Here is a 12,441-nt window from a genome sequence, read left to right as displayed (position 1 = left end):
ACCCCCGACACTTTACTCTCTACAGTAGGAGGATTCCCATTGTAGCTGTAATAAACACTTATGCCTGCTTCCAATTCTAACTGCCAACATGAGCGTAGGGAAATAAGGAGCCTGGAGAAGACATAAGTTAATATAAATTTATTAAAATGACGGCACACACTGGTGTATAAAAATGATAGTACACAAGCTGTGTATGAGGAGTGACTTCGAAGCTGAATGGTTGTTGAAACCCAGTTCAGAGAACCGGAACATTAAAAAGTTGTATGGTACAAATTGTTAATGTGACCTAATATCGACAAGCATTGGATATGCAGTTGCTTGCACATGCTTGTGTCTTCGGATTTATGCATGAACAATAAAGTATATAATATACAAATATAAAAGTGTACAAACAGTTAAAAACAGGTTATCACAGTGTCATGATAGCCAAGCACAACAGCTTTGTAGTGTTAAGATTCCCATGTGTATTAACCCCTTACCACCTAGCATAGGGAAAATAAACTAATAAAGGGTTTGTTCTATCCATTCCTTTGTTTGCAAAAGTGCAACTCCTGTTACATTCCCAAGGGTAATATTCCTTTGCAGTGGCTTGATGGGAAAGTGTTGAATATGTCTAAACTGGGCAGTAAAGACACAGGGTTTAGCATTATGAACCCTTCTGCCCTCAATGACATATGTAAGATGATCACATCAGTGAAGTCTGTTTCCCTGGACCACATCTGATTTTCAAAGAAAGGGTTCTACCAAGAGCCTTGGCACTGCTCAGATTGAGGAAACTGGACATTTGGCATATTCTAAGCAAAACACTAACCCAATGGCAATATATTTTAGGGATTTGACATTTAGCATGTGATCCAATATGAATCTGACATTTGGACTGGACCTTTCCTTTAAGAGAGTGTTCTGGATACCATTGAAACTAACCATTCATCACAGGAGCTGCCTTTTACTGAATTGGCCATTCTGTCAGGGGAAGGTAATAACATTGTGGACCCCACACATTTACAGATTTCAATGCTCTTTATGGAAAACATTTGTGCGTGCTCCATGTGCCTTTCAACTACAACTGAGAAAAAGACAATCGGTTGTGCAAAGGCTTAGGTTGTGATCTTGTGACTATTCTCATTCTCTGAGCTACAAGTTTAATAAGACTGCAGCAATATTTCTTAATCCGTAAATCACTAGAAGCCAGACAAGTTACAGTGGCACTCCTGGAAAGAGGACAGCCTTCAATGCCATGGACTACAGCCAATGTCCCTTCCACTGCTGTCTGTTCTCCTTAACACCGCCCTGTCATATGAGAGCAGGCAGCATTGAATTATGTAAAATGCGTATATTAAGTGAGAAACCATATTAAAACCTGGTTTATGAATTTCCAATGCACATTTACACTGTGTGTAGCACATTAAAGGAGCCGATAGACATCTAAAATAAAAACAAAGCTCTTTCTAGCTTTCTGATATGATCCTGATCAGTCAGTTCAGTGAGGTAATTCCTAACTTAGAAGATTAAAATTGGTTTCAATAAAGACTATCAAAGAGATTCCATCACTACTACAACATCTCAGACTCAATCTAAACATTTCTTACATACTCTTATAATAGAGAAAACATATTGTAATATAACAAATCTTAAAGTGCAGTTCCATTCAAGGAAGCCTCGCAATCTGATGGAAACAAGTTATCCCCATATATGAAGTCAGCTCTATGGATGACTACAGGATCACACTTACTTGTATTTACTATGTTGTACCAAAGACTTCTATCCAACATACCAAGCCACTACCCAAACAATGATGGCATTGTACTATTTGCCTGATATAGTGAAGGGTTGCAATGAAAAAAATAAAACATTTAGAACCAGGGTACATGTTGGTGGGCTCAACAAACATTCATTGCAATAAATAATATTTCCAGAACACTGAGGTTGCCACTATGATTCTGCCATAATAGTGTTGGAAATTCAGAGATTCTGATATAGGACAACTAGTTCAGCACTAACTATATACTAACTAGAAGATCTACAGTACTGTTTGTTAAGAGGGGTTTCCGGCTTCATGTACACAATTTTTTACCATAGAGCAATAAGAGTTCAGTATTTATATTCACAGATGGAAGACCTATCCTGTTCACATGGGATCTGACTCTTTAGAAAGGAAAGCATTGCTACAATAGAGAGAGCAGCACACCGGTGTAAGTAGGGTGGTCTTCATACTCTGGATGTAATAGCGATATCCATATAGAGCACTGACCTTAATACTTGCATATATTAAGTACAGTCCTTTCTGGATTAGTTCACCTTTATAGTTAGAACGCAGCACGATTATTCATAAGGTGTATGACTATATCACCTATCAATGAAGGCCCCATAGATGGAACAAATCATGATCTGGGAATTACTGATCATTTTGTCCTAATACCTGTAGTCTAGTCGTGTACTGAACTCTGTTTTTCACTCTTCCTAGTTATCTTCTAGATAAAGTAGTTCAGTTTCTAAGTGCTTTTCTAGCTGTGCTCAAGATGTATATGGCATTAAGAACCAATGAATGTGGAAAATAACAGTTCAAGGTCTGTTCTGAAGCTGTGATAAGTTAAAAAGGCCCAGCGTTTACCTGGTGCTATTTTATAATACTATCTAAATATATTAATTCTGTGGGAAGGGGGTTAAGTATTTGAGGCAGTGACAAAATCCCACTAGCACAGCAGCAGAGGTTCAACAAAGAGCCACAATGCATTGCACTGCAACACACTGCAAACCCTTGGCCCAAGACAGACTAAAGTGAGGAGGCATGAACAAAGCAGAGACAAAATGTACAGTCAATAACTCCATTTAACACATTAAAGCACAATGTAACCCCATGAAGTGTTCCATTAGTGATCTTGGGGTTAACTGTGAAGTTGTGCACCACTGCAGTGCCGTTAGCCGCATAGTGCTGGTGCTGTGCCAGGAGAACTCAAGGGGATTAAAAAGGCTGTATTAAAATTCATTCTTGCGTAGACGCATTTCATGCCGCCTCAGGTGGTTGTATAAGGACTGGACGTAGGTGAAAACACATTTGGAGTCTGGCTTCTTCCCCATGATCATCATGTCCTCAACCTCCACCAGGGGGACACAGTCCACAAGGTATCTGTCAGAAGAAAGATTTTATTGAATTTACCAGAATAGAGGACTGAGAAGGACAAAAAACAACACAAAACAAAGACAGGATGGCAGACAAAATGAAGGTAGCAGAAATAGGTAAGTGAGAATTGAAGATGTAATGAACAAGACAAAATCTGCTGGAACATGGTTATAAGACAAAATATGGCACTAAGGCTAGGTGCTCATCTGCTTCAGACTGCGTTTTGGGCCTTCTTAGCAGAATCTCTTTAAAGGAGTACTCCGGTGAAAACTATTTTTATTTTAAATCAAGTGGTGGCAGAAAGTTAAACATATTTGTAAATTACTTATATTAAAAAATCTTGATCCTTCCAGTACTTATTAGCTGCTGAATGCTACAGAGGAAATTCCTTTCTTTTTGGAACACTGATGACATCACCAGCACAGTGCTCTCTGCTGACATCTCTGTCCATTTTAGCAACCGTGCATAGCAGATGTATGCTAAGGGCAGCATGGTGGCTCAGTGGTTAGCGCTGCCTTGCAGTGCTGGGGACTTGGGTTCCAACCCCACTAAGGACAACAATAAAGCGCTATTCTAATAACGTCAGAGAGAACTGTGCTCGTGATGTCATCAGAGAGCATTCCAAGAAGAAAATAATTTCCTATGTAGAAGTAATTTACAAATAGGTTTAACTTTCTGCCACCAGTTGATTTAAAAGAAAAAAAAGGTTTCCACCGGAGTACCCCTTTAACATGGGGGGGAAAAATATAAAATAAATAACTATGGGTCTGACCATTGGGATACTCAAGGTCATGAGAATGGAGGTACTCCCTATTTAAGTGCAAAAGAGATTGAATGGAGTGGAGGCAGAACATGTGTGCTGCAGCTCCATTCATCCAAGGACAAAACACCTCCATTCTCAAGTCCCAGCAGTCGGACCCTTCACTAGTTAACACAAATTCTGTGGCTAGGGAATAACATTCTTTAGCAAAGAAATATACAACTCATTTTTTAAGAAATTCAGATTTACAAAACTAAGTCAGTTCTAATACATCTATATATGCTGACAATATTATGCATTTACGGCAAACAGTAATCATAGAACACATATATATATAAATATAAATATATATATATGTATGCAGAATGTTCAAGACTTCATACACACTTATGCATTTCAGATTTTTCCAGGGTTAATTCACAGCGATCTTGTGAAAATCGAAAGTAGAATCCAAATGTGTATCGTGGACTTTACCATGGACTTGACCACTGATTGTAGAGAGATCCAGAACAAATTCATGGCAGAATAGTGCATGATGCAGATTTTATTTCCCCGCATGCAAATGGAGCTGTCCACTGTATTGAATCCTGTTGCAGAACTCACACTAAAACTTTACAACAAAATATTCCACATGTGCAGGTGAGCATGCTACCTTTCCAGTACCAGTGGGACTACACGATTACCATTTGTTACATCATACATATTATACACATGATGCTTCATTCAGAAAGCTAGCATTTGCACTCTAAAGCTTAGGACACAAAAATAAATATAGTCATGGCCGTAAATGTTGACACCCCTGAAATTCTTCTAGAAAATGAAGTATTTCTCACAGAAAAGGATTGCAGTAACACATGTTTTGCTATACACGTTTATTCCCTTTGTGTGTATTGGAACTAAACCAAAAAAGGAGGAAAAAAACTAATTGGACATAATGTCACATCAAATTCCAAAAATGGTCTGGCCAAAATTATTGTCAACCGTTCAAAAATGGTGAAAAAATAAGATTGTTTCAAGCATGTGATGCTCCTTTAAACTCACCTGGGGCAAGTAATATGTATGCGCAATATAAGAATCACACCTGAAGGCAGATAAAAAGGAGAGAAGTTCACTTAGTCTTTGCATTGTGTGTCTGTGTGTGCAACACTAAGCATGGACAACAGAAAGAGAAGAGAACTGTCTGAGGACTTGAGAACCAAAATTGTGGAAAAATATAAACAATCTCAAGGTTACAAGTCCATATCCAGAGATCTAGATTTGCCTTTGTCCACAGTGTGCAACATTTGATTATGCAATATCTAGAGATTTGCAACCCAGGGCACTGTAGCTAATCTCCTGCTGACACAGACCTAAAGCAGACTACAGTTTGCCAAAATGAACTTGAGTAAGCCGAAATCCTTCTGGGAAAACTTATTGTGGACAGAGGAGACCAAAATAGAGCTTTTTGGTAAAGCACATCATTCTACTGTTTAAAATGGAATGAGGCCTACAAAGAAAAGAACACAGTATCTACAGTGAAATATGGTAGAGGTTCAATGATGTTTTGGGGTTGTTTTGCTGCCTCTGGCACTGGGTGCCTTAAATGTGTGGAAGGCATCATGAAATCTGAGGATTACCAACAGATATTGGGTCGCACTGTACAGCCCAGTGCCAGAAAGCTGGGTTTGCATCCGAGATCTTCCAGCAGGACAATGAACCCAAACATACGTCAAAAAGCACCCAGAAATGGATGGCAACAAAGCGCTGGAGAGTTCTGAAGTGGCCAGCAATGAGTCCAGATCTAAATCCCATTGAACACGTGTGGAGAGATCTTAAAATTGCTGTAGGGAAAAGGTGCCCTTCTAATAAGAGACCTGGAGCAGTTTGCAAAGGAAGAGTGGTCCAACATTCCGGCTGAGAGGTGTAAGAAGCTTATTGATGGTTATAGGAAGCGATTGACTTCAGTTCCTTTTTTTCCAAAGGGTGTGCAACCAAATATTAAGTTAAGGGTGCCAATAATTTTGTCCAGCCCATTTTTTGGAGTTTGGGGTGACATTATGTCCGATTTGCTTTTTTCCTCTCTTTTTTGGTTAGTTCCAAAACACACAAAAAGGGAATAAACATATGTTACTGCAATCCTTTTCTGTGAGTAATACTTAATTATCTTGAAAAATTCAGGGGTGCCAACATTTATGGCCATGACTGTTTGACATTTACATATTCTGTAGTCCTGTACACATTTTAACAACTCCCTGTTGCCCACAGGGCTCAATCTAAATTCCCAAACACATACACAACCAAATAGAACCAAATATTTAAAATAAAAAATAAAGTACACTGCTCAAAAAAATAAAGGGAACACAAAGATATCACATCCTAAATCTGAATGAATGAACTAATTGTATGAAATGCTTTAGTCTTTACATAGTTGAATGTGCTGACAACAAAATCAGACAAAAATTATCAATAGAAATCAAATTTATCAACCCATGGAGGTCTGGATATGGAGTCACACTCAAAATCAAAGTGGAAAACCACACTACAGGCTGATCCAACTTTGATGTAATGTCCTTAAAACAAGTCAAAATGAGGCTCAGTAGTGTATGTGGCCTCCATGTGTCCGTATGACCTCCCTACAACGCCTGGGCATGCGCCTGATGAGTTGGCAGATAGTCTCCTGAGGGATGTTCTCCCAGACCTGGACTAAAGCATCCACCAACTCCTGGACAGTCTGTGGTACAATGTGGCATTGGTAGATGGAGCGAGATATGATGTCCCAGATGTGTTCAATCGGATACAGGACTGGGAAACGGGCGGGCTAGTCCATAGCATCAATACCTTCATCTTGCAGGAACTTCTGACACTCCAGCCACATGAGGTCTAGCATTGTCTTTCATTAAGAGGAACCCAGGGCCAACCGCACCAGCATATGGTCTCTCAAGGGGTCTGAGGAACTCCTCTCGGCACCTAATGGCAGCCAGGCTACCTCTGGCAAGCACATGGAGGGCTGTTCAGCCCCCCCCAAAAGAAATGCCACCCCTCACCATTACTGATCCACCGCCAAACCGGTCATGCTGGAGGATGTTGCAGGCAGCAGAACGATCTCCATGGCGTCTCCAGACTGTCATTTCTGTCACATGTGCTCAGTGTGAACCTGCTTTCATCTGTGAAGAGAACAGGGCGCCAGTGGCAAGTTTGCCAATCTTGGTGTTCTCTGGCAAATGCCAAATGTCCTGCACGGTGTTGGGCTGTAAGCACAACCCCCACCTGTGGATGTTGGGCCCCCATACAATCCTCATGGAGTGTGTTTGACCGTTTGAGTGGACACATGCACATTTGTGGCCTGCTGAAGGTCATTTTGCAGGGCTCTGGCAGTGCTACTCTTCCTTGTACATTGGTGGAGGTAGCGGTCCTGCTGCTGGGTTGTTGGCCTCCTCCGCATCTCCTGATGTACTGGCCTGTCTCCTGGTAGCGCCTCCATGCTCTGGACACTACGCTGACAGACACAGCAAACCTTCTTGCCACAGCTCGCATTGATGTGCCATTCCTGGATGACCTTAACTACCTGAGCCACTTGTGTGGGTTGTAGACTCCGACTCATGCTACCACTAGGGTGAATGCACCGCCAGCATTCAAAAGTGACCAAAATATCAGCCAGGAAGCATAGGAACTGAGAAGTGGTCTGTAGTCACCACCTGCAGAACCACTCCTTTAATGGGGGGTGTCTTGCTAATTGCCTATAATTTCCACTTGTTGTCTGACAATTTCACATGATGTTGTGCAAATGGAACAATCAGTGTTGCTTTCTGAGTGGACAGTGTGATTTCACAGAAGTGTGAGACTTTGAGTTACATTGTGTTGTTTAAGTGTTCTTTATTTTTTTGAGCAGTGTATTTTTGAACCATTCCATTTTATGTGAGTGCATGGATGGGGGCGGGGTTCTGTAAGGTTTGGGGGTAAATATTCTTTTATTTTATTTATTTATTTTTAATCAGAGTATGTTGGTTAAAAGGGTTTATCCAGCCAGTAAAGCGGACTGATATCCAGAAGATAAACTATCAATATTAGATGAATTCAGGTCTTACTCCCAGCACCTGACATAGCTGTTGAAGGGGTTGTGGTGATCCTTCAAGTGCTGCTACCTCTTCCAATGTTTACAAGGAATTGCAGTGTTCCACTATTTCTTGTATAGAACACTGCAGTTCCTTGCACTGCCACTAGAGCGCTGTGACTACTTTAAACAGGTGAATGGTGGGAGGCCAGGAGCCTAACACCTGCAGATCTATACTGATGGCATATCTGGAGCATAGACCATCAATTATACAAGCTGGATAATCCCTTTAAGGATTTCAGTTAGATAACCAAGATCAGTGAAAACAGGGGCAGCATTTGATATGGCTTAGACTACTGCTCTGGACCAGGCTTTGAGAATAAAAATAATTTCCTTTTGGAGGACTTGTCCTGTATTAGATGGAAAGCCAATTCACATATATAGGAACTGCATAATTATGTATGGGAACCTACCACTAGTTTCATGCTGCCTGAATTAAGAGTAGCATAAAACACTGACTTTCTTCCCTATCTAAATCTATGATTCACTCTAAACAGTAGTGCGGAGTAATTCTAGTTTTATCTACAGCTGGGAGTGGTTCTTAGAGTAATCAGGGCAGTCCCTGGTCTTGATTGACAGGTCTCAGCCATTCCTAGCCATAGATAAAACTAAACATCTGTGCCAGAGTAACTAGAGTGACTCAGTTGTGCTAGGGAAGTCTGTCAGGCAGCATGAAACTAGTGATAGGTTACCTTTACTTTATCTTATGATGGTGCTGCAGGGAAGCTGAACATTTACTGCAAGGACCTCCAACAGATCACAGCTCATTGCTGGAGGTGCAAGCAAGGAGAATACTTTCTGATCAGCTTATAGAAAATGGACAATTCTAACAGGTAGGGATTGTCCAAAGTGAAAAACCCCAATAAGTTCTATTAGGCAATGCTCATGTTATCTTCAAAAACCTATACAATTCACAGCTTTGGTGGAGGATCATTTAGGAAGAAAATGGGATGTGATTAAGTATCGGATGGAAAAAAAAAAAGTGTCACAACAGGTATGATACAAAACATATGGTAGAACACTAGTCAGCAGCAGGGGCCCCTAGTATTAACCTGATCCTTGCCGAGGTACATATACAAGTTCAGTGACTCATAATTTCCAACATTTGGTTTGTGTATCTAGAGAAAGTTATCTCTCCTCACACCATATAAGTGCATGCCTAGTCTCCTAGATTAACAGGCTCCCTGGTGTGAAAGCTATCTGATAGATTCTGAAATAATAGGTCGAGTCCTGCAGAACGCCAGGACAGTGAAGGTGGTTCTCTATTCGCCACTATTTTACACATCACTTTAATTCTACTCATTCAAAGCTAAAACTAGAAAAACATAGTAACTATAGAATTTATATTTCACTCTATTAAAGGGAACCGGTCATGACCTTTTCCTGCCGTAGCCACAGTTTCTAGAGCAATGAATTAGCATACCTAGCATGCCTATATGTCCAGTAATGTTGTCCGCAATCTTGATAAAAAAAATTAATAAAAAAAAGGGGTTTAAAAACATCCTGCGCTGTATGCTAATTCCCAGCAAGAAGTCCTCTGGGTGGTGGTACGGCATTTAGAAGTGGTCCCCATGCACAGGGCTGTAATAATGACCCTCTTCCCTAATCATGTCTACATAGGCATGACTGACAGCCCGGACACTGTAGAATTCTGTCTGGCTCTCCTGCGATGGCCAAAAGCATAGGAGCTCTGGGCATCTGACCATTCTATAGTGAGCGCTGGGTCCTGACACTGATGCTCTGCTCCCGAGATTCAGCGCAGCCTCTGCACTACACACAATGACCAGAAACAGTAAAGGATACCTTCTGCAGCAGGCTCCTATCGCATCCCATCCGGTCACTTTAGGTAGATTTCTAAATAAACTGTTAGGTAGGCAGCCGGAGAGAATTTTGCTGTACCCGGGCTGTCAACGCAAATGTAGCCGTGATCAGAAAAGAGGCATGATTACCTTGGTGACTACTTACACTACACATGCCAATTCTCTTTCCTACACAGTTGTCACATGATCACCTAGAACATTTTATTTATTTTTAAGAAGGAAAGTTGGGAGTATTGTATTATTTGGGGTTTCCCTATACCAAAAAAAATATAACAAACCACATTAATAAGAAATCTCAGCATTAGCTTTAAGCCTAATTATTAGTGCTATCCTGAAAGGAGGCAGAAGTCAGCAATGGGAGACAATTTAAAGGGGTTATCCAGGAAAAAATAAAACATTTTTATATCAACTGACTCCAGAAAGTTAAACAGATTTGTAAATTACTTCTATTAAAAAATCTTAATGCTTTCAGTACTTATGAGCTTCTGAAGTTAAGGTTGTTCTGTTCTGTCTAAGTGCTCTCTGATGACATCTGTCTTGGGAACTGTCCAGTTTAGAAGCAAATCCCCATAGCAAACCTCTGCTAAACTGGGTGGTTCCCGAGACAGGCGTCATCATAGAGCACTTGGACAGAAAAGAACAACCTTAACTTCAGAAGCTCATGAGTAAGTAATTTACAAATCTGTTTAACTTTCTGGAGCCAGTTGATTTTATATATATATATATATATATATATATATATATATATATATATATATATATATATATATTTAACTTTCTGGAGCCAGTTGATTTTATATATATATATATATATATATATATATATATATATATATATATATATATATATATATATTTAACTTTCTGGAGCCAGTTGATTATATATATATATTTAACTTTCTGGAGCCAGTTGATTTTTTTATATATATATATATATATATATATATATATATATATATATATATATATATATATATATATATATATATATATATATATATATATATATATATATATATATATATATATATATATATATATATATATATATATATATATATATATATATATATATATATATATATATATATATATATAAAATCAACTGGCTCCAGAAAGTTAAATATATATATATAATCAACTGGCTCCAGAAAGTTAAAGTTATATATATATTTAACTTTCTGGAGCCAGTTGATTATATATATATATATATATATATATATATATATATATATATATATATATATATATATATATATTTAACTTTCTGGAGCCAGTTGATTATATATATATATTTAACTTTCTGGAGCCAGTTGATTTTTTATATATATATATATATATATATATATATATATATATATATATATATATATATATATATATATATATATATATATATATTTAACTTTCTGGAGACAGTTGATTTTATATATATATATATATATATATATATATATATATATATATATATATATATATATATATATATATATATATATATATATATATATTTAACTTTCTGGAGCCAGTTGATTATATATATATATTTAACTTTCTGGAGACAGTTGATTTTATATATATATATATATATATATATTTAACTTTCTGGAGCCAGTTGATTTTATATATATATATATATATTTAACTTTCTGGAGCCAGTTGATTATATATATATATATATTATATATATATATATTTAACTTTCTGGAGCCAGTTGATTATATATATATATATTATATATCTATCTATCTATCTATCTATATATATCTATATATATATCTTTTTCCTGGAATACCCCTTTAATGTCTTGCATATTCCTTTAAACTGGCAAGGTTATTCACTAAATATGTACAAACTGACCTGTGCAAGGCAAAATCTAACTGCAAGGAGAGGAGAAAACCAGCATGACTTCTCCAGTGTTTGACTGTTGCCATAGTAATCAAATGAGAGAAAAATTATACATATTTCCTTTAAAAAAATGTGCAACCCAATTCAAGGTTCAAAAGAACTGTTTTCTATACTAATATAATGGGGAAAAAGATCTATACAAAAGTAGCTCTCTGGCAGCACCTTTTGAAGGAAGCTTCCATTGACGTCAACCGTTGGCTACTAGAAGATGTAACAAAAACAAGCCAGAAATTCTACAATAGAGAAAATTGCCCATCTGCTGACAGTAGTTTAGGGATTGTTGCCCTTTGTCAGTACAGCCTAAGCTCCTGGCTGGTTCACAGAGAAAAGCCTGTGTTGTGGAAGCCAAAGGGTTAAAGGTCTCTCCTTGAAAAGAGTAAAAAAGGTGTGTGAAGGCCTCCATGCTTCACTGGAAATTCTGAAAGAAGTATATGCAAGGTAGCTCTATTGTGCCATTTTTTGGCAATCGTTTTCCTCCTGGTCAATGCTTGGCTACTTCAAGAAGCCCTAAAATATCACTGGGGATTGAACAAACCAGTTTAATGGCAGTGAGATACATATAGACAGATTAAATTTACATGAAAAAATCAACGATTTACACATTATTTTATATACATCGTGTATATGGGTCCTCCATCTCCACTGGAACTTGACAGACTGATACTGTTTAATGCAAACAAGAACTGTTTCTTTGGAAACAGTCATAAATCAAGTCTGAGATAATCCATTAGACATGAAGAAT

General features: G+C 38.0%; 1 protein-coding gene across 1 annotated transcript in view; it reads right to left on the bottom strand.

The window, feature by feature from the left end:
- Positions 1-81: 81 nt before the first annotated feature.
- The window catches only part of SMTN (smoothelin), an 86,626-nt gene continuing 74,266 nt past the window's right edge, over positions 82-12,441 (bottom strand). Inside the window, exon 18 of the mRNA XM_056528629.1 lies at positions 82-3,127. The gene's annotated coding sequence lies outside the window, so the exon portion shown is untranslated. The remainder of the gene's footprint in view (positions 3,128-12,441) is intronic.

Source organism: Hyla sarda, chromosome 1, assembly GCF_029499605.1.
Source record: "Hyla sarda isolate aHylSar1 chromosome 1, aHylSar1.hap1, whole genome shotgun sequence".
Taxonomy (NCBI): domain Eukaryota; kingdom Metazoa; phylum Chordata; class Amphibia; order Anura; family Hylidae; genus Hyla; species Hyla sarda.
Note: the sequence above shows the minus strand (reverse complement) of the source record. Positions and strands in the feature narration are given on the sequence as shown.